The following is a 25,052-nucleotide window of genomic DNA, read 5'->3' as shown; positions in this document are numbered from 1 at the left end:
GATTAAGCAGACAGTTCAAAATCACGGGAAGTTGGTCAAATAAAGTAATTACTTTAGAAAGTTCTTCCAACGCCATGCAATTAACAAAAACAAAAAAAAATTTTAAAAGATTCGACTTTATCGCACTAAAGATTTTTAAAAAAATTGTTGAAATGGCACCAATTTTGAAAAGTGCGTTCGAGTAGGAGCGGTCGCTCTTTGCTCCTCTATTAGCCACGCCATTGTCTTGCACATTCTCACAGGTTTTGATCGCTGAGTATTGAGAGGAGGTACACCATTTGCCAGATATATATATATATATATATATAATTTTAATCCAAAAGGGAAACAAAAAAAACAACAACAACAGGAACAATTACAGTATTATTATTAATAGGCGCTCAGGAGATGGAAGCAGGGAGGTATGACGTTTCGAGCGGAGCTCTTCGTCGGAAACATAAAGAAGGAAGAGAGGAAAGAAAGATCCCAGAGCGGGCAACAGGGAAAGAGAAAAAGACGACTGGTGTTTACGAGTTGCACATGGTGAAGGCGGATGTTGACGATAACAAGAGCAAAGTGGGTTTTTAAAGGCAAAAGAGTGGAGACAAGGTTGGTAACCCAACAGATGTGTGTGTATGTGTGAGTGTGTGCATGTGCGTGTGTGTATGTGTTTGTGTGTGAGGCGAGATGAAAAAACAAAAAAAAAATATATGTGTGTGTAGTGTGTGCGTCTGTGTGTAGGGTGTGAGGTAGGGCGAGACTAGTGGTCAGCTAACAGACAAGAAAAGAAGGAAGGGAGAAGGGAGGTCAGTAGTATAAGAAAAAGAAGGAAGAGGAAGGGAGGGAGGGGAAGGGTGGGGCGTATGTAGCGTGCCAGGTGTGTTGAGTAGTAGTGTGTGTGTGTGTCCAGTGTCGTGGTGGTATTAATGAGTAGATTGAATGTGTGTAAGAGTGATGTAATATATAGGCAAGGTGTATATGTGTGCGCGTGTGTGTAACGAAAAAAGGGGGGGGGGGTTAAGGAAAAAGGACTCCAGCTGAGGGGAAGATGGAAGAGTGGTACCGCGGAGACAGGCGTGGGAAAACCCAACGACACGCGACGGTCCCAGGAACGGGCGGGAGGTCTCGTCAGGTCCAAGGGCGAGGTGTATGCGACGCGTATGCAACGCGAGCCGGCGTAAGTGCGTATGTGCGCGTGCCTGCATATATATATATATATATATTCTTTTATTTGTTTCAGTCATTTGACTGCGGCCATGCTGGAGCACCGCCTTTAATATATGTATGTATGTATGTATGTTTGTGTGTCTATGTTTGTCCCCCACCATCGCTTGACAACCGATGTTGGTGTGTTTACGTTCCCGGTTTGGCACAAGAGACCGATAGAACAAGTACTAGGCTTTTTTCAACCAAAGGCGGTGCTCCAATGATTGCGTGAAAGCGGCGAACGGGCAGAATCGCTAACACGCGGTACGAAATGCTTAGCAGTTTTTTCGTCCGTCATTGTGGTCTGATTTCAAATTTCGCCGTGGTCGGTTTTGCCGTTCTTCTTTTGGAGGTCGAATGAAACAAATATCAATTGATCCCTGGCTCAATATATTCGACTAGTCCCCTCCTCACAAAATTCCTGGCCTTGTGCCTGTAACAGAAAGGATTTATTAGCGATCGCGTACATACGCATTTGTATACATACGTTTGTGTCATTTCTGCAAGAATTGTTCCTAATTCCGACAGAGGGTTTTGCCGTGTTGAAAAGATGATTAGCCAGTAGCATGGATACTCAGTATTCGACTGGTATTTTGTATATAGCAGAACCGTAGTGGATTTGAACTCAGGACATAACGTCATTTCTCTAATAATTGTTTCTAATTTAGGCGTGTATGTGTGTGTGCATATGGATGTATGTGTGATTATTATTTTGGTATTCAATTTTGGCACAAGACGTGCAAGTTCGGAGTAGTGGGTAGGTCGATAAGGTCCTCCTCCGTGTTCAACGACGAAGGATAATCCATTGTGTGTGTGTGCGTTTATAAGTGTGTATTGGTACGTGTATGTATATATATATATATATATATATATATATATATATATATAATAAATGCGCCCGGTTTCAATGGCGTATGTGTTCCCCAGCTGGACGAGACGCCAGTCCATCGCAGCGTTACTCATTTTTGCCAGCTGAGTGGACTGGAGCAACGTGAAATAAATTGTTTTGCTCAAGAACACAGCGCGTCGCCCGGTCCAGGAATCGAAACCACAATGTTACGATCATGACGCTGACACCCTAACCACTAAGCCACGCGCCTCTCTCTCTCTCTCTCTCTCTCTCTCTCTACACACACACACACACACATGTGTGTATCTATGTATGTATGTATTTGTACGTATGTATGAATATCAGTATGTATGTGTGTGTATGTGTGTATATATTATATAGCTATGTGTGAGTGTGTGTGCGCGCGTATAGCGGTCAATTTGTGCTAGATGCTGATATTAAGATGGTATTTAGTTGTGGTATTTAGATCGTAATGACGTTGTTGTTGTTGTTGTTGCTGTTCGTGGTGGTGGTGGTGGTGGTGGTGGTGGTGAGAATCAAATGCGGCTCAAATGAAATGATAGTGACGGATCAGATAATGAAATAAAATAAGTAAATAAATAAAAAGTGAAACGAAATTAGGTCAGGCCTGTGCGTAGAGAAGGACAGTGGAAACGAGAAAGAGCGAGTGATGGGTTGAAATTTGAATGACAGCTGCGATGGGTGTGGTGTTGGTGGACCGGTGGATAACGTTGTTGTCTTCTAATGGCTAACTTTTGTGAGTTCGTATCAGATCGTTGGTTCCTAAAAAGGGATCTTTGTAACTCTGTTCTACTGCTTTTTTTTTTTTTTTTTTTTTTTTCAACTGTAAAATTATTACTATCATTGATTTGACTCAGGTTCGTTCCTATTCCTGGTAGAATTTATGTGGGTAGCGAGCTACTACCTGTAACATTAGGCATCCCAACCTTTTCAATAGTCTTTCAAGTGCTTAAGACCCTCCTGATAATCTTTTAAGAGGAAAACTTTCTATAGAAGTTCAGCAGGGCATTCTATTCGAATCTCCTTCAACCATTTGTCTATATCTTTGCTTACAGTTCCTAATGCACTAGTTATTATAGGCACAACCTTTACAGTTTGCATATTCCCAATTCTTGCAAATTCAAATTTTATGGGTTTGTAATTTTTACGTCGACTTTCTTTATGAACCTGGAATCAAACGGACATGAAGGATCAGTTAGTAGGTAACTTTGCTTTTCCTTATCCATTATTGTTATGCCTGGTCTGTTATTTTCTAGCTTCTTGCCCGTTTGAATAGGAAAGTCCCACAGAATCTTACAATTCTCCGACTCCAGCACTCTTTCGACTCGATGTTTGTACCATGTGTCTCCAGCTTCAAATCCCCATTTCTGGTAAAGCTCTCGGTGTAAAACTTTTACTACTTGGTCATGCCTTCATTTCTTATATTCTTCCTGTGCCAACTTGGGACATCCTGTAACAATGTGCGCCACTGTCTCGTTCCAAGTTCCACAGACTCTACATTTTTCCGACGCATTCTCCCCATAAACATTTTTCCTTGTTTGTTTTTATCGCTTCATCCTGGACTACTACAATTAGACTCTCTGTTCCTTTTTTTAATTGCTCCTTTTTAAACAAAGCCTAGGATTTTGTTCCACATATATCTTCAGTGGTTCTCCAAAATTGACCATGCAGAGGCTGCTCTTCAACCTAACGTGCTCTCTTTGAATTTCATTATTGTTCTATTCTTCCATTCCACACTTGTTCACCTGTTCTTTATTCACTGTCTTTAATAATTTTTCTGAGAAGCTCTGTAAATATTCTAGTAGGCTTTTTCTTTCCATCTGTATACACGCTTCCACAGCAGTTAAGCCTCTTCCTCCTTGGTCTCTCTTCAGTTACAGCTGGTTCATATCAGCTTTCTGTTGGTGGGCCCTATGCATTATCAACAGCTTTCTAGTTTTTCTATCAAGTCTTTTGTATGTCGTTTTTGGTCCAGTCTACACAATTCCGACTCCAAATTTGATTAGGGGTACTGCTCTTGCATTTATTATTATTATTATTATTATTATTATTACTGAGGCAGCGAGCTGGCAGAATCGTTAGCATGTCGAGCGAAAAGCTTGGCGGCATTTCGTCCATCTTTACTTTCTGAGATCAAATCCCACCGAGGGTCACTTTGCCATTAATCCTTTTCAGGTCGATAAAATAAGTACCAGTTGAACAAATAATCAACTTATCCCCCTCCCCCGAGCTTTCTGGCCTGGTACCTAAATTTGAAACCATTATTATTAATTGAACCTTTCGTAACGCCTCCCCCTATTGGGAGATTTTGGTTGTTACATTGTTTTTACACGTTTTTTTTTTACAAACGGACAAAACCCTTTGTAACCTTTCGTCTTGTTTTGTCCCTTTATGTTATCATTTTTGTCAGCCCTTGTGGCCAATAAAAGAATTAATTATTATTATTATTATTGAGTATGAGAACAACGCATGCCATGCTGGAGTACAAATATGCGAGGCCCAATATACACGTCTCATAAGAGTACACCAGGCACATGTTCGCAACATGTTGACCTCATATCATATCAAGTTAAACAACACATGACCTTGCAGGTGAGGCTCAGTTGAAAGTTTCTTCAGGTCAAAAGGTCTCTGAATAAGGGTTGTTTAAAAAATGATGAATGATGCACCCAACAATCCCTCGCAACAAATAAATGGTTATGATGCTCTCTCCCACAACTCTTGCTCATGATCAGAAATGCGCATATTATCAGCTACAAAAGGACATGCTCAACTGGTTAAGGTGTAGACTAGTGGCTTTCAACCTTTGATTCCTATTTTGCTCCACTGGACTAGCTATGGCCATTCGGTGTTTTTTTTAAAAAAAGCCCATTCTTTGTTTTTATTATTAAATATTACTTAGAATTGTTTTTTAAAATGTTAAAATAATTTCATTTGTTATAGAAGTGTAACTAATTTATTGCACATAAATTTCAACCACAAAAATCTTATCTGAACCCCAAAGGGTCATATGGACGCCAGTTAAGAACAGCCGGGTATGGACTAACCACCACCATTAACTCACTTAAAATTGCTAGTCTTGTGAGTGTCAAGGTTCGAGTCTAGATTTTAGCAGGATGCAGCTGCAGTGTTAATTCGTAAAAGTACTTTTAATATGCAACCGCCATCAAAGTTATCGTTACATGATGTTGTTATCGTTATTGTCGTCGTCGTCATCGTCGTTATCGTTGTTATTGCTGCTGTTTTGGAGAAACGAGACATTGACATTTTTAAGTAACCCTAAACATTCTGAGTCCACTTATGTGTGTGATGAGTACCACATTGTGTCGGTATGTATTACACAGAATAGCACTCTTCGGCTAACTTTTTTTTTACTCCTTTGGGACTGCTTCCACTTATATTTTGAAAGATACTAAATTTCTTAATTGGAGCAGCTCCTCTCTCCCTCCTTCTCTCTCTCTCTCTCTCTCTCTCTCTATATATATATATATAATATATATATATATTCTGTCTACATATCTATCTATCTTTCTGTCTACATATCTATCTATCTGTCTGTCTGTCTGTCTGTCTGTCTGTCTATCTATCTATCCTATTCCATCCATCCATCCATCCATCCGTCCGTCCGTCCGTCTGTCTATCTATCTATCTATCTATCTATCTATCTATCTATCTATCTATCTATCTATCTATCTATCTATCTCATATACATTCTATTAGTTCTCTTCTCATTCTACTCGTTCATGCTGCCCTTCTTTCGTTTTTACTCCTACTCCATGTCGCCCACCTTCGTTCTACTCACTCACTCACTCACTCTGCACTTTACTCGCTCTATTCATTCTTACACATTCAATCCCCATACTCACACATTCTCTCGCACTCAAATCTCTCCGCACTCGGTCTATCCACATTTTATCTCATCCTCTATCGTTTTCCTCCCATTCACTTTCTTACTCTCTTATATTGCAATCATTTTTACTCCTTTCGTTCTATACACACTCACTGTGCCGTATGAATATGTCCCTCGTTTAAGAAACCGATTGGGTTTATTTACATTTGTGAAGAAAAAAAGATAACCCTAACCCTAACCCTAAAACAGATTGAAATGCAATAGATCGATACTAGGGTCATAATTATGGGTGACAATTTCATATGACACCGCTAGAAAAAAACTGCCATTCAAACCCAAAAGATCCTAGAATAATTCCGATCTTAGGGATAACTTATTGGTTACTTCACATCACTCCTTGGGGAGTATTGCATCGGTTTCTCCGATTCTTTGGGGGTGTATATTCCTTCTTGGACGAGACGACGGTCCGTCGCAGGATTAGTTATTTTTACCAGCTGATCGGACTGGAGCAACGTGAAATGAAGTGTTTTGCTCAAGAACCCTAACCACTAAGCCATGCGCCTCCACTGGGGAAACGCTAACTTAGATACACTGAAAGACTGGATGGTGTTGCTGAACCTATAAGACGGGGATAGGTTTTCTGCCAGTGTATGGGTTCGTTGCCCTGCTATCCAAGGCATGTAGCCATTTTCCGGACTCCTCACAAAACACCAAAGAATCCATCGCTCGCATACACACACTAAAGAGATTTTGAGAGAACTACCGTTCCACTGCACGATCACGGCTAACCTAGGGCTAAACAACAACAACAACTCTAACCCTAACACCCACATTGCCCCCACCCACTCACCTGTTGACATAGGAGAACAATTTGTTTTCAGAAGTACAGTGCACGACTTCTGAAAACAAACCTTCTCTTCTTAACAAACTGACTAGGTCAGCAGGCGTGTAATAGCTGTGAGTGTGAGGGGTGGCGAGAGGCATGTTCTGAGGCTACGTTGACAAGACGTACAGGTAAGAGAGGTGTGTGCAGTAAAACTCTGTTGTTAGTGGACAAGCTAAGCTGGCTGGCTGACTGGTTGGCAGCTGGTGGTGCTGGTGGTGGAAGCGGTCGAGTGGTGAAGGAATGGTTAAGGTTGGAGAAGGAGCTAGAAGATATGGAAGGTGACTCGTCATGCCTGGATAACAATGTGTGTTGTGCGTCTATCTCTCTATCTCTCTGTCTGTCTATCTATCTATCTAATCTATCTATCTATCTATCTATCTATCTATCTATCTATCTATCTATCTATCTATCTATCTATCTATCTATCTATTAACGTATCTACCTTTCAAATTCTTTACAACCTATATATCTATCTATCTATCTATCCTGTTATAAATCTCTGTCTGTCTCTCTGTGCCTACATATGTATGCATTATGCATTTTTATTCTTTTATTTGTTTCAGTCATTTGACTGCGGCCATGCTGGAGCACCGCCTTTAGTCGAATCAAATCGACCCCAGGACTAAGCCTAGTACTTATTCTATCGGTCATTTTGCCGAACCGCTAAATTACGGGAACCTAAACACACCAGCATTGGTTGTCAAGCAATGTTGGTGGTGGGGGGGACAAATACACACACATACATATAAGTATATATACGACGGGCTTCTTTCAGTTTCCGTCTACCAAATCCACTCACTTTGGTCGGCCCGAGGCTATAGTAGAAGACACTTGTCCAAGGTGCCATACAGTGGGACTGAACCCGGAACCATGTGGTTGGTAAGCAAGCTACTTACCACACAGCCACTCCTGCGCCTACGTATGTATAAATAAATAAAACAGATGTGCAAACTGTGTGATAGCCGAGATGCCAGGGTAGGTACGATGATGATGTTCCGGTGGACCAGGTTAGAAGGGGCGGGTGTAAGGGGTTAGCTGTCAAGATTTATAGATAGTTGAGGTGTTGTATGCGTCTCAAAGGGAACATAATGAATTAGGCTGTTGCTGGTGGTGGTGGTGGTGTTTTTGTTGTTATTGTCATTCAAAACTGGATGTTAAAGTTAATCCATTAAGAAACTCTGTGAAAGGAGAAAAATGACCCCCACCCCACCTTTTCTCTCTCTTTTTTCTTGTTCTTTTTTTTTTTTTTTTTTTTTGGTGGGATGGGGTGATATGTCTTACTTTTCACAATAGGTGACAGTTTTTGTTTACAGCGTTTCAGGGACACCGCCCCAAGCTTTCTTTATTCACGTCTGTTTACGTACTACTCAACCATCGCCTTCGCATACTTTTAACACTGTGTGTGTGTCCAATAACTAGGGAGCGAGACAATTCTCGCTAAAATCTGAAACATTTAAAATCTTCATGTGTGCGGTGAACAGCAGGAATCAAAGCGATGACTTACATATTCATTCTTAATTCGTTCTGGCATATTCGAACATGGATATATGCTAATCTCTGGTGTATTTTTTTTTTCAATAGAGAACAATTTCTTCTTTCAGACAAATATGTGTTTATAATTACGCTCGATTTATTAGTGTAAGGAGACTTCGGGACACCTAGTGTTTCGACCTCATTTTGTCTCCTCAGTTAAAGCTACTGCGAAATAATGAATCATAACAGGCGATTGGGACTCTTGTTAATCACTTCAGCAAACAAATGATTTTTTTGGTGCATACTGATATCTGCTGAGTGCCACAAGATTCTCATGCCTGATGTAGATGCTTTCTTCGTTTGGTTCTGCTTAATTTCAAGTGTAATAGCATTAAAAAAGAAGTAAAAAAAATATATAAGGAAATAAAAATATGGATTATCTATCATCGAAGCAATATTTGCTTGTTGAATGTTAACTCTTTTATGTAAATACTTTTCTTCTTTGTATTAAACGAAGATCTTCCGTCGTTTTCTTTTCTGTTATTTATATGTAATGTAATGTGGAGGCGTTTAGTTGCAATTAATATCTATGTCAAACCGAGAAAAAATACCCGATGTGACAATTATTTCTTTGTTGTCATTGTCGACTTTTTCCCTTCCTTCTTTTTCTCTTCCTTTATTATTATTATTATTATTATTATTATTATTATTATTATTATTATTATTATATTATTATTATTATAGAAAGGATTGAGGTAACTCCTCCTGAAGATATAGAGTCAAAATTAAAAGAAGAGTGCCATTGTTATCTGGTGAACGATATTTCGATATCTTGTGTGTCTTCAACTGGTTCAAAAATATTATATTATTATTATTATTATTATTATTATTATTATTATTATTATTACAAAGGCGGAGAGCTGGTAGAATCGTTAGCACGCCGGGCAAAATGTTTAGCGACATTTTGTCCGTCTTGACGTTTTGAATTCAAACTAAGCCTTTCATCCTTTCGGAGTCGATAAATTAAGTACCAGTTGCGTACTGTGGTCGGTCTAATCAACTAGCCTTCTCACCACAAATTCCAGGCCTTGAGCTTATAGTAGAAAGGATTATTATTGTTGTTATTCAACCTTGCATTGAATATTGCTGTCGTCTTTGCGCTGGTGCCTCCTCTAAGTGAATTACTTGCTTTATCAAATTCAGAATCAGTTGTCAACATGATGGGTCATCTTCTTTCTACTAGTCTGGACTCCGAGGCTCATCACCGAAATGTAGCTCTCTTCTCTTCGCAAGCACATCGCTTTTCTGTTGAACGTTCCGTTAGTTCTATTGTACTAATAGCTTCTTTCCTCGAATTGCTGCTCTTTGGAATTCACTACCATCGTCTTGTTGCTCTCTGGTCTATGATATTTAGTTCTTTAAGCTTTCTGTCAATCAATATCATAGGAATTTATTGGCTCTTCCAGTTTTTCTTGTCCTCTTTTTCTCGCCTCTTATCCTACTGTGGCCTTTGCTTAGGTCAATATCGTTAAAAAATAATTTTCTGTATAAATACTAATTTTATCACTAAACCCAACTACATTTGTTTACATAAATAAATTTCGTAATAAATATACAAAGTGTTTTGTTACGTTACAGTTCATGTTTGAAGTCGTATATTTTATTTAATTTCCTTTACTTTATATATCGTTTATATATATATTCGCGCGCGCGTATGTTTTTCGACTTTTGGTTTCTAAGCTAAGAGCAAAACTAAAAACAAAATAAAGACTTACAACACACACACACACAAATACATGAATATGCAGCATACATACATACGTACACACACGCACCTACATACATACATACATACATACATACATACATACATACATACATACATACATACATATGTGCATACCAGTGGCGGGTCGTAGATAAAATTAGTGAGGGTGCTGCTTCAGAAAATGTTTAGCCGTTGTTTTAATATTTTGTAAAAGGAAACAAACATATAAAAAGAAAATTTATACATAAACTTGATCGGTTTGTGTTTTAGCCGCTGCCGGGTCGTGTGTTTAATTCATTCACTGAACATCACCGCGAATTCCCCCTTGTTTTTCAAAAATACCCTCTAAACCACAAAGTAAAGGGGGAAAATCTGCCCTATTTTTCATATCCAGGCAGCAACATTGTAGCTGGAAGCTGGATAATAATCTAATTCTACACTTTATCACATTCAAGAATATAAACACGTTTTTAAGCACAACACATGCGAAGTCCAAAAGAAACATTACTTTTCACCAGTACACCGGGGTAGACTGCATGAACCACAGTGCTCTCCCTAGCGTGCAGCTTCCTATCTCGGACATGTGAACATGCATACAAAAGCCAAACACGCGTCGCTGGAACTGTGAAGCACACAAGGATTTTTTGTATTTTTTCATAAGCTACTGACATTAGGCTTAAAGATTATATAATGTTCAAGTATAAAGAAAATTATTTTAAAAAAGGACTCATTATATTGAATGTTATGGATAATAATCCAGCGGAAATAGAGGGTGCTGCAGTTCCGCAGTGCCTATACACGAGCCGCCACTGGTGCATACACCAGTACACATGCGCACAAACAGACAAAAAAGAACGCATGTCCAATAACAGTCAACATCCATTCACAAGGTTACAAAAGCAACGAAAATTTTGGAAGAAAAAATATAAATAATAAATGAGGGGAAATCAAACCGGTGCGTGTGTTAGATAATAAGGCATTACGACAATATGACTCTCCCCAGACACAACAGAAAGGCTTTAAAATATACCGTAAATCCTCGAGTATAATCCATATTTTTTTCCTAAAATTTAAAGTTCAAAATCCCTAGTGCGTACAATATACGAGGTTAAAAATGAAAAATATTTTCTAAGCAATGTCCGAGTCTCTATTTGCTGTTCGGCAATGTTTATTCAGACACATTTTGTGATATCGGGCGCGAAAATACCTTAAGCTAAGTCTGAAAGCAATGAAGTCATAAAAGAATCATCCATAACTTGCAGTAAGCAACATTTATTAAAATAAAAGTATTCAGAACAACAGAATAACATGTAACAAAAACAATTTGCAAGTATATTTATATTCCCATATAACAATTAAGAACATCACCATTATTGTATTACACATGGACGGAAGTGTTTGTTCGACTTGCTAGTTTAATTACGCACGACTCAAGTTAGAGAAGGTAGACGGAAACTGAAAGAATCCCGTCGTATATATGTATATAGGTTTAGTTTTTTCAGAAGTACAGCCTCCTAAAAATCCCCTGCGTATTATACTCAAGAGCGGACTATACTCGAGGATTTACGGTAAGTAAAAAGTTAAGAGTGTAAATACAGAAAAAAAAAATAATAACGATACTAATAACGTCTTCGGTAAACAACATTTACGGAGGTGAAAAATAAACTCACACAAAATAACTGTTAACATATACATTGTTGAATATTTCAGCAGTTAAATAACCTCTTTCAATCATATGAATGGCTGTACTTAAACAGCTGAAAGTGGGTTAATGAAACAAACTGTTACAGACGACCTCGACACAAAAGTCATGTTTATATGTAATTACATTGTATGAATGAATGAATAGACGTATGTATGTAAGTGTATGTGTATATAGGTGTGCTTACTTTCAGGTGTGTGTGTGTATCTGTGTGCAATGATGTACGCGCGTGTGTATGTATGTATTAATATATATATATATATATATATACACACACGTAGTAATAATCCCTCGACCCTTGACTATTGCGTTGTGTTACGTTCCAAAATCCCCGCGATAGGGGAAATTCCGCGAAGTAGAAACAGTACTGTACTGTATATATTTTTTAATAAGTTGTATATATTTATTTTATCATAAATACAAAGCAACACCACGGAGTAATCGACGTAAGCTTAAATAATAAACCGCGATAGGTGAACTGCGATTGCTCTACGCGATATGGCGAAGGATTATTGGATAGATTTATATTCAGTTATAATAAAAACAATTTTACATTAATCTAATGGGTTACTCTTAAACTTTTGTAGAGTACAAAATTATTATTCTTGCAAACAACGTTTCGACCAGCTAAGCCGTCGACGGACTGCCCGACAATGGCTGAGCTGACCGATACTTTGAAGTCGCATAATGTGTTGTCCATAATTTGTAATGATGTAAATATATTTTCATACCGACGTTTTGTAAACATATATCTTGCCACGTTCTTTAAATATACCCTGTGGTTACACAACAGGACTCTCGCTGCATGTGATATTCCTTGCTGCAGTGAGAGATGTATGATTTTTAACCACAGGGTATAATATTTACACGGTCAGGGCTAAATGTCACTTTGTTGTGAAACATAAGCATGTAAATTTACTTTCAACTTATCCCTGTGTGAGTGTGTGTGTGTGTGTGTGTGTGGTGTGTGTGTGTGTGTGTGTGTGTGTGTGTGTGTGTGTGTGAAATACAGGTTTTTGCTTACAAACGTAAGAGAGTGTTTATTTTTATGATGCATTCGCTGCTACTCAGTTTCATGTCACACTCTTGCACTCATTTAAACGACGGTGTATGTGTGTGTGTGTGTGTGTGTGTGTGTTTGAAAGAGAGAGAGAGAGAGCTTTAGGTTCCTGGGTTCAAATCCAATCTATTTCAATTTTTTTGTTTTCGGCTTTGTACCAAATCTGGTGCAACCATTAGAATTACATGAAGGCATAATCTTGGTGTAAAAATTTCGACACTACCACCACCACCACCACCATGACTAACATCTTTATACACTATAAGCTCACGAGGCAGCAAGAGTGTCACCCAACATGTTAGAAATAGTAGTCAAGCGACCCTCAAATCATCTTCATGATAGAAAAGGACAGGTGATTGCATAATGTGTTTCTAGATATACGATTTATAAAGCATACCTAAATAAAAATAATAAAAAGACGGGTGATGGTTAATCCGGCAAGTTGGGATAAGCGTGAATATTTTTGTTCAATATTAGACTAAGGTAGCAGCGTACGATGTGAAACTTCTTTGAAAGATTCAGGATGCAAAATTTTATCCTTTCTTAAAAGCTGATAGTCTGTAATTTTTTTGTACGATGTTTTCTTCCATCGTGTGATCTGAGTCAGGAGTGAACACATCCAAATTTTCCTAATCACCTTGTTTTTTGACATTCACTGTTCTTTCGTATCGACCGAACGAAACCTTTAGGCACGAAGAAACAACCATATTTATACGCGTAAAGTTGTATATATCATATACATAAACACACACACACACATACACATATATATCGGTGAACAGGTTGCCTGCAATATTCTAGATAGTACTAAACTCTGATTTTCTAACTTTCGTGGTCTAACTGAATGGAACTGGTGCCACTAACTGAATGGTAATAGCGAGTCGATCCCAAAACTGAGTTTTCAGCAATGCAACCTTGCTGACAATATAAGATAGATGGATATATTGTGGCAACGTAGTGCAGGAAGAGAATAATGATGGGCGTCAAATCAAGAATGATGGATTAAATACAGGATGGAATAAGAAATTGTAGGAGAGGTAATGATAAGAAATGATAAAAGTATATTGTGGCATCACGTGAGTCAGCCATGTTCGTACAGCTGCTGTTAGATTTTTGGCTGAATAAGTGTATGTGTATGTTATTTCACGAGCAAATATATATGATATAATATAATATAAAATCAAAATAAAACAACAAGAGTACAAAAGAATTACAAATACGATGGGAAAGAGAAGAAAGAAGGGGAAATTGACGTTTCGGATAGGTGTCCTTTGTCAACTCAGAAAAATATAGAAAGAAAATTAGAAAAAAAACCCAATGTGATTCAAAGATAAAATATACTGGAATACATATTTGTGTGTATAGGTTTCACTTGTCTTGTGTCTAATTGGTGCTTATAATATCAAATATCACACACACATGTATGTATGTATGTATGTATGTATGTATGTATGTATGTATGTATGTATGTATGTGTGTGTGTGTGTGTGTATGTATGTATGTATGTATGTGTGTATGATGGCGGACGAGGTTAACAGGATGGATATTCGCTGTAGAGAACAGGGTGGATTCTTTTTATGTTTTTTTTCTTGTTTTACTGTTCTGTTTAGAAGAGGAGGGTGTATGTGGTGTAGATAGATTGATACTGTGATGAGGGAGCGGTGGTGGCATAGACTGTTTCCTGCATTTGTCTGACACCAACCTACAGGTTGTCAGCTTGATAGATTGACTGACTAAACTCAACTCCCTCCAACTACCAGTCCGTTTCTCTCGTATCTCTTCTCTGTCTCCGTCCTAGTCTTGTTGGATGTTGTTGACGTTGGTAGTGGTGCTGGCGGTGTTTGTACTGGTGTTGGTATGTTGGAGTGTTAGACAATGATGGTGCTGACAATTACGAGAAAGAGACTCTGTGTGTGTGTGTTGTGTGTGTGGTGTGTGTGTGTAGAAGTTGATTATGGTGTGAGAGAGACGAAGAAAGAGAGAGATAGAGGAAGGTGCTGTCTACTAAGGGAGTAAAACGTCTAATTGCCGGGAAGTGAGATAGTGTCAGCCATTGTAAGTATTACGAACACACACATATACACGTGTGTGTGTGTGTATATATATATATATATATATATATATATATACTCGCACACACACACACATACATGTATGTATACATGCATATATATATATATATATATGTTTATATATATGCATATGTTCTATTTTATTACATATATATATATAGATATATATATATATATATATATACACACACACAGGGAAGAAAAAAAGGAAGTGGTGGGAGAACGTGTATTATTTATTGATGTTCTAACCAGCGTGTTTTGGGATAATGTAAATACACGATAGAATAGATTCTATGTCTGTAATACAAGATTTTTTTGTTTTTTAGCCGATACTGCGCGCTATGCATTTGAACACTCACACAGGACGAATTGTAAACAAATGCCTTACTTAACAATCTTTCTGTATGCAGAAAACGGAGTCTCCGCCTGACTGGTTTCGCTCCTCGAAATAAACTACTTCGTGTGTTAATGCAGTAATGTATGTGTATGTGACGTGATCGACCAGACTATCGGATGTTATACAACGCTGGTTACAATACACTTTGCACCCGTTTTAGCTTTTGAACGATGCCACTCTGCCGCTAGGGTAAAGCAAGCCAATATGTATGTACGTATACAGTGTAGAAATACATGCACAATTTCTACATGTAGATTATCATAATCCAGTCTGCTTCTCAAGTGACAGAAGCTTTGAACGCCTGATTTATGTTAAATTTAGTAACTAAAATTACGTACTAGTGACCTGTTAGTGAGTATCGCATTTCACGCAGAAACACAGACACAGAACACACACGCACGCACAAACGTTACATTAGTTATGACGTAACATAAGAACGAGTACTCAATACCTAAGTGCGGTGCGTGTATGATTCTTTATTATTCAAATTATTGACATTTCCCTCATCCAGTATTTTGGGTTTCTTGCAATTAGAACGATTCCACCAGCATTCCTCGGTTATTTCGAAAACTGATTGATAACCAGAATATTTATAGCTGTGGCTGTTTGCTTGTTTGTTGAGCGCCTGGGAGAAGTCCGAGGCGTGGTCCTTTGTTATTCGTAAGACCCGCAGAAGAGAAAGCAGGTCAACCCCCGACACCGAGAGCATCGAAGGATGGATGAATGCGCATCCAGGCTCAGCGGTTGCGTAGGAAGTCGGGGACAAAAAAACAGGAAGAAAGAGTGAGAAGAGAAAGTTGTAGCGAAAGAGAACAACAGGGGTCGCTACCACCCCCTGCCAGAGCCTCGTGGAACTTTATGTGTTTTCGCTCAATAAACACACACAACGCCCGGTCTGGGAATCGAAACCGCGATCTTCCGACCGCGAGTCCGCTGCCCTAACCACTGGGCCATTGCGCCTCCACAGCTGTTGCTGTTTGAGTGAGTGTCAGTCTATACTCCACACAACAAGGCTCAACATTCATACCCTCGCTCTCCCTTTACACTTACTGTAACATATTTTCACTTTCAAATCTCCACCCACCCCCTATCTAACTAGTACGGCATCTCCCCATGTCTTTTCTCTCTCTATGCTTTTTCGTCACTTCCTCTCTCTATATATTATACATATTGACCTACCATTTGCTCCTACCTCTTCTCAAGCCGTGTCGTCTTCTCTCTCAACTACTCATCTTCATTACTGTTTCCTTCTCCCCCTGCTAAATTACTTCCTATAATCTCCAAACTCATCATATAGCCAAAGTTGATGAATGAAAACTGAAAAGTATACTGGCTATGCTACGAATTGCAACCTGTTCATTCAGCTCATTGTTGTTCGAACGATCGCTTATTAGCGTGTGCGAGTAACTTTGAGTAGCGAGAGAATTAGTTCAAATAAGCTACATCTGTATCGAGAATTGTATTTCAGTTTCGTACACTCAAATGCATACATTCATTTATGTATGCATCTCTTTCTTTCCCACTCTCTGTATCTATATGTAGTATATATATATATATATATATATATATATATATATATATATATATATAGGAATATGTACTTACATAAGGCCAACGAGGGTACGGACGTCGCTATATATATTATATGTAGAAAAATACAAACTGGGACAAGAACGTAAAACATTTAGAAGACGATACAAAAAACACGAAGCCTTCAATCTTCATTCAAGAACCGGATCATCCTAGCAATTTCGGCTGATTAACAGCTAGGATGATCCGGTTCTTGACTGAAGATTGAAGGCTTCGAATGTCCCGTCCGTGTTTTTTGTATCGTCTTCTAAATGTTTTACGTTCTTGTCCCAGTTTGTATTTTTCTACACACACACACACAACACACACAACACACACACAACACACACACACACACAAACACATATATATATATATATATATATATATATATTATATATATGTAGATAGATATGTATGTATGAATATATATATATATATATATATATATAATATAATTAATTAATAAGGGTGAGAGAATTAGATACTAATTTAATAGTATATCTATTCAACACAAGTGCCTAGTGCTCCGAGAAACCTGGATTATTATAATTTTTTAATATATTATAATATTTTTACAAAATAAATATAAGAGAGTGGTCACTTTATGGCTCACTCTAGCACCAGTTAATCCAAAAGGTTTCAACCACAAAAATACATGTTTCCCATGAAAGTCAGTACGATTGTTAGCTCACACGGACAGGGCAAATAAAAAATAACAAAATACAGATTATTTTGGGACAATTGTTTCGCTATTAATGAATTAAATGTATTTTACTTACAAAAAAATCCACTTGTAGCTCGTCAGCCAAAACTATCTGGATGAAATCACTCAATCACACGCCAGATTTTACCATAACGATAAATACGCGTGTGTTCAATTGATTACATCCGACGTTATAATTCAAATGCCCCAACTAACAGCGCGCCAAACTTTCACGGAAAACAAATACTGCATTTAGAAATAAATGCAGCATAATTATAATTAATTAATAAGGGTGAGAGAATTAGATACTAATTTAATAGTATATCTATTCAACACCAAGTGGCCTAGTGCTCCGAGAAACCTGGATTATTATAATATTTTATAATATATTATAATATTTTTACAAAATAAATATAAGAGAGTGGTCACTTTATGGCTCACTCTAGCACCAGTTAATCCAAAAGGTTTCAACCACAAAAATACATGTTTCCCATGAAAGTCAGTACGATTGTTAGCTCACACGGACAGGGCAAATAAAAAATAACAAAATACAGATTATTTTGGGACAATTGTTTCGCTATTAATGAATTAAATGTAATTTTACTTACAAAAAAATCCACTTGTAGCTCGTCAGCCAAAACTATCTGGAAAATCCACTCAATCACACGCCAGATTTTACCATAACGATAAATACGCGTGTGGTTCAATTGATTACATCGACGTTATAATTCAAATGCCCCAACTAACAGCGCGCCAAACTTTCACGGAAAACAAATACTGCATTTAGAAATAAATGCAGCATAATTAAATTAATTAATAAGGTGAGAGAATTAGATACTATTTAATAGATATCTATTCAACACCAAGTGGCCTAGTGCTCCGAGAAACCTGGATTATTATAATATTTTATAATATATTATAATATTTTTACAAAATAAATATAAGAGAGTGGTCACTTTATCACTCCACTAAGCACCAGTTAATCCAAAAGGTTTCAACCACAAAAATACATGTTTCCCATGAAAGTCAGACGATTGTTAGCTCACACGGACAGGGCAAATAAAAAATAACAAAATACAGATTATTTTGGGACAATTGTTCGCTATTAATGATTAAATGTAATTTTACTTACAAAAAAATCCACCTTGTAGCTCGTCAGCCAAAACTATCTGGATGAAATCCCTCAATCACACCCAGATTTTACCATAACGATAAACGCGTGGTGTTCAATGATTCTCATCCGACGTTATAATTCAAATGCCCCAACTAACAGCGCGCCAAACTTTCACGGAAACACATACTGCATTAGAAATAAATGCGCATAATTATAATTAATTAATAAGGGTGAGAGAATTAGATACTAATTTAATAGTATATTCTATTTCAACACAAGTGGGCATAGTGCTCCGGAACCTGGATTATTATAATATTTTATAATATATTATAAATTTTTTACAAAATAATATAAGATAGTGGTCACTTTATGGTCACCTCTAGCACCAGTTATCAAAAAGGTTTCAACCACAAAAATCATGTTTTCCATGAAAGTCATACGATTGTTAGCTCACACGGACAGGGCAAATAAAAAATAACAAAATACAGATTATTTTGGGACAATTGTTTCGCTATTAATGAATTAAATGTAATTTTACTTACAAAAAAATCCACTTGTAGCTCGTCAGCCAAAACTATCTGATGAAATCCACTCAATCACACGCCCGATTTACCATAACGATAAATACGCGTGTGGTTCAAATGATTACATCCGACGTTATAATTCAAATGCCCCAACTAACAGCGCGCCAAACTTCACGGAAAACAAATACTGCATTTAGAAATAAATGCAGCATAATTATAATTAATTAATAAGGGTGAGAGAATTAGATACTAATTTAATAGTATATCTATTCAACACCAAGTGGCCTAGTGCTCCGAGAAACCTGGATTATTATAATATTTTATAATATATTATAATATTTTTACAAAATAAATATAAGAGAGTGGTCACTTTATGGCTCACTCTAGCACCAGTTAATCCAAAAGGTTTCAACCACAAAAATACATGTTTCCCATGAAGTCAGTACGATTGTTAGCTCACACGGACAGGGCAAATAAAAAATAACAAAATACAGATTATTTTGGGACCAATTGTTTCGCTATTAATGAATTAAATGTAATTTTACTTACAAAAAAATCCACTTGTAGCTCGTCAGCCAAGATAGATATGTATGTATGAATATATATATATATTATATATATATATATGTAGATAGATATGTATGTATGAATATATATATATATTATATATATGTAGATAGATATGTATGTATGATATATATATATATATATAATATATATAATATATATATATATATATATGTAGATAGATATGTATGTATGAATATATATATTATATATATATATTATATATGTAGATAGATATTGTAGATAGATATGTATGTATGAATATATATATTATATATGTAGATAGAGAGAGAGCTAAATATAGATAGATAAATATAGAAACAGACAGATAGGTAGATAGACGGACGGACAGACAGACAGATGGATATTTAGTTACTCGTATGTACACATTAAGACCTTTTTCTTTTCTCTCACGATTTGCTAAACTAACGCCCTTTGAAGAAAACAAAAATAAAAAAACATGAAATCATGAATTTCTTTCTCACAAATTATTTTCTATCTGTAAAGGATGTCTTACATTATAAAATGTTTAATTAATATATCTCAGGTTATGTCATACTGATGTTTTCTCAAATAAAAACTAAATAGTGCTATATTACCCCTGACCACAAATTTTAATATTTTCGTAATAAGAGGTGCAGGTGTGACTCTGTGGTAAAAAGCTTGGTTCCTAAAGACAGGGTTCTGGGTTCAGTCTCAATGTGTGGCACCTTGGGCAAGTGTCTTCTACTATGTGTGTATCACTGCCTGATAATGGGTGTTGATGTATTTACGTCCTCGTAACTTAGCATTTCAGCAAAAGATAGCGATAGAATAAGTACTAATTTTGACAAAAGAAAAAAAGAATGTACTGGAGTCTTTAACATGGTGCCCCAGCATGGTCGCAGTCAAATGATTCAAACAAGTAAAAGAAAAAGAAGCCAAAATATATGTAAATTAATAAATATGTACATTTTATGCATTTTTTTCCCTCTTATTCTTTAATTTCAAACATTTAATCCCGCCAAATAGTATGAACAAATGATTATCTCCCTTGCATTAACTGTCCGCTAGGGGACACCACGCGTGTATGTATGCATGCATGCATGTATATGTGTGTGTGTGTGTGTGTGTATGTGTATAGATAAACAGATAGATAGACGGGTGGGTGCAGGTTAGTTGAGTGGACGGTTAATTGGCTGGTCGGCCCGTCGGCCGGTTTAGGGTGTGACGGCCAACCTATGGATAGATATGTAGGTTGTTGATGAGTGATGGATGGGCGAAGAGAAGAAGAGGAGTAGGGGGAAGAAAAGCAAAAGCAAAAAAAATAAAAAATAATAGAAAGAAAGGATAAAGATGAGAAGTTGCAGGAAGAGATTGATGGTTGTGTAAATGGTATATGATTGGTAGAAAATTAATATTGTAGGGTAAGTAGGGAATGAAGGGGGGAAATGCTGGTGAGGAAGGAAGGAAGGAAGGAAGGAAGGAAAGATGGATGATGGTCGTAACGCTCCACCCTAATACACCACACAAATATACAAGCACACACAGACACACGCGTGCACCCAGACAGACACTCACGTATACTCATTGAGACACACACACACACACAGAGCGATGGAAAATTGGAGGATAACGGTACGCAGTTTAGCGGGAGAGGAAGGAGAGGGAGATATGAAGATCAGTGTTTGAGTGAGATGCAGGAGGGGAGAAGTGTGTGGGAGTAGTAATTCGGAGGTGAATGTGTATGATATAAAGAGGGAGGGGGAATGATAAAAACGATAGAGTGGGAGAGAGAGAAAGATGGAGAGAAGGCGAAGTTTTGAAACGGCAAACATTGTGAAAGGCGTGTGTGTAATGAGGGAGTGGTGCTATCGGAGAACTTTGCTGAGTGGAGTATATACTAACACTCATTGCACACCTGTGTGTGTGTGTGTGTGTGTGTGTGTGTGTGTGCGTGCGTGGATAGTTTAAGAGAAACGGTAGTTGTTGAGTAAAGAGAATGAGATCGTCTATAAACATTTTAGTTCCTGTACGAAACTTTATTCAGGAAAGAAGGCACACACACACACATACCCTATCTATCTTTCTCTCTTTCTCTCTCTCTCTCCAGCACTCACACAACACATTCACACACCATACACGCACGTGCACACTCTATCTCACTCTCTCTTTCTCTCTCTCCAACACTCGCAAAGCTCACAACATACAGACACTCACTTCTCTCTCTCTCTCTCTCTCTCTCTCTCTCTCTTTCTCTCCATAACACACAACAACATTCACACCACACACACACACACCACACACACCACACACACACAGCACTGACACGTATACTTTTGTCGTGTAGGGTGCGGCCATACTGGAACATCGCTTTCAAGTGAAATGCTTAGCGGTATTTCGTCTGCCGCTACGTTCTGAGTTCAAATTCCGCCGAGGTCGACTTTGCCTTTCATCCTTTCGGGGTCGATAAAGTAAGTACCAGTTAAGCACTGGGGTCAATGTAATCGACTTAATACCTATGTCTGTCCATGTTTGTCTCCTCTATGTTTAGCCCCCTGTGGGTAATAAAGAAATAGGTATTTCGTCTGCTGCTACGTTCTGAGTTCAAATTCCGCCGAGGTCGACTTTGCCTTTCATCAAGATACTTACCACACAGCCACTCCTGTAAATTTTTTTCCATATCGAAGTTCGATATTCTAAGAAAAGTTATTTCATAGTTCGTGGTTAGCAACTAGGTTTAGTATGTATGCGGATAAAAATCCAAATTGAGAGAATGGGTCAGGAAAAAATCCAGGCTACATATGTTTCCTGGCTAGAAGAACCTCGGAAGTAGTAATTACTCAACGAAGGGTACTCTACTAGCTATTCATCAGGTTGAAGATACCTTAGTCAAATAAAGGTTACATTGTCGCCAAGGGATCCCAAGTCAACTCGCAGGAGATATATAGTTGCATGTCTAGACATGCTCATATATACTTAAATAATAAACTTCTGCAAAGTTTAACAGGCTCGGATCTGTAAGTCTAATTTCTCAAGATTGGTATCTAGGCAGTGTGTTACATATGTTTCTTTATTACCCAGGAGGGGCTAAACATAGAGGGGACAAACAAGGACAGACATAGGTATTAAGTCGATTACATCGACCCCAGTGCGTAACTGGTACTTAATTTATCGACCCCGAAAGGATGAAAGGCAAAGTCGACCTCGGCGGAATTTGAACTCAGAACGTAACGGCAGACGAAATACTTATTTCTTTACTACCCACAAGGGGCTAAACACAGAGGGGACAAACAAGGACAGACAAACGGATTAAGTCGATTACATCGACCCCAGTGCGTAACTGGTACTTAATTTATCGACCCCGAAAGGATGAAAGGCAAAGTCGACCTCGGCGGAATTTGAACTCAGAACGTAACGGCTGACGAAATACCGCTAAGCATTTCGCCCGGCGTGCTAACGTTTCTGCCAATGTGTTACATATCGTGTTTGTGTGTGTGCGTGCATGCATGCATACATATACATACATTCAAGCATGCTGCTGTGCACTTTCCATCAACCAAATTTCTTCTGCAGTGTATTGCTGAATCAGTCCAAGACTAAAATTATTATATGAATAGCCTTTTCCTAGAAACGGGCCGTATGATACATGGTTCATCACCTGGCAGGCCGCACTACAAAAAAAAAATGTTCGAAGTAAATTTTCGTTAAATGTGCCATTCTAGGAAGTCCCGTGAGCCGCAGTTTATTCGCGGCTGGTATAGCAGAAAACACTTGTTAAGGTCCCACGCCGTAGGCTCGAACCCAAGTAGAAACGAAGCGAACTTCTTAACCACTGAACCATGCTTCTGTGTGTGTGTGTGTGTATGTGTGTCTGTGTGTGCGTGAGTAAGAGAGAGAAACTGAGAGAGTTAGGTGGCGGTGAGTAGATGATAGCTGAACAACGGAGTAAGCAGATTGTGGTGGAGATAGCAAGAGTAAAGGGGAGAGGAGAGTAAAGAGTGAGATGATGGACTTAAGTTGAGGGGGGGAATCATTAAAGGAAGAAGAGAGAGAGAGAGAGAGAGAGTGAGTGAGTGATTGAATGAGCGAATGGTGAAATAATGTGGGTTGACTGATGAGTGTAAAAGCAAAGGGGTTCACATTAGAAGTGCACACCGAGATATTACAAGCGTGCGTGCGTGCGTGTGTGTGTGTGTGTGTGTTGGTGATGTGGTGGTGGTGTTGGTGGTGGTGGTGCTTTGCAAGTTGTCTGTCATATGTCTGTGTGTCGGAGATTCCATGACAAAGATTAATGACAGCCTCTCCCCATGTGAAGCAGCTGCTTGCTTGCGAACGACTTAGCCAACACCATTGCTCAACTAACTACATATCGAGTCCCGCATGTAATCAACCAAGCTCTCTTCCTCCTCATTTACCACCGTCACGTATTATTATTATTATTATTATTATTATTATTATTAAACAAAATGGCGTATACACCTCTCCAACCCGCCATCTATATATATATGTACAAGGATTTATACATATATATATATGTGTGTGTGTGTTGTGTTTTATCTTTTGTTCGTTTGAATCGTTAGACTACGGCGATACTGGGGCATCGCTTTGAAGAATTTTAGTCGATCGGATTGACCCCAGTATATATATATAGTAGGACTGAACCCGGAACTATGTGGCTGGAAAGCAAGCTTCATGCCACACAACCACAACTGCGCTTATATATATATATATATATATATATATATATATGTATATATATATATACACACACGCATACACACACACACACACACACACAACGGCGGTGAGTTGGCGGAAACGTTAGCACGCCGAGCGAAATGCTTAGCAGTATTTCGTCTGCCGTTACGTTCTGAGTTCAAATTCCGCCGAGGTCGACTTTGCCTTTCATCCTTCTGGGGTCGATTAAATAAGTACCAGTTATGAACTGGGGGTCGATATAATCGACTTAATCCGTTTGTCTGTCCATTGTTTGTCCTCTCTGTGTTTAGCCCCTTGTGGGTAGTAAAGAAATGAGTATTTCGTTTGTCTTTAAGTTCTGAGTTCAAATTCCGCCGAGGTCAACTTTGCCTTTCATTCTTCCGAGGTTGATAAATTAAGTACCAGTTGCGTTCTGGAGTCCATCAAATTGACTGGCCCCATCCCCCCCCCCAAAAAAAAATTTCGGGTTTGTGCCTAGAGTAGAAAAATACACACACACACACACACACACACACACACACATTTTATTTAAGCAGCAAAAACATCAGCTTTAATAAAAAACAAAAACAAAAACATTACTCTACCTTCGTTATTCAAATACTGTTGT

General features: G+C 38.0%; 1 protein-coding gene across 2 annotated transcripts in view; it reads left to right on the top strand.

Moving 5' to 3' along the window:
- The window catches only part of LOC115213034 (teashirt homolog 1-like), a 425,208-nt gene that overhangs the window by 221,486 nt on the left and 178,670 nt on the right, over positions 1-25,052 (top strand). The gene's annotated exons all lie outside the window — the stretch shown is intronic.

This window comes from Octopus sinensis, linkage group LG6, assembly GCF_006345805.1.
Source record: "Octopus sinensis linkage group LG6, ASM634580v1, whole genome shotgun sequence".
NCBI lineage: Eukaryota > Metazoa > Mollusca > Cephalopoda > Octopoda > Octopodidae > Octopus > Octopus sinensis.
This window is presented reverse-complemented; position numbering and strand designations above follow the sequence as displayed.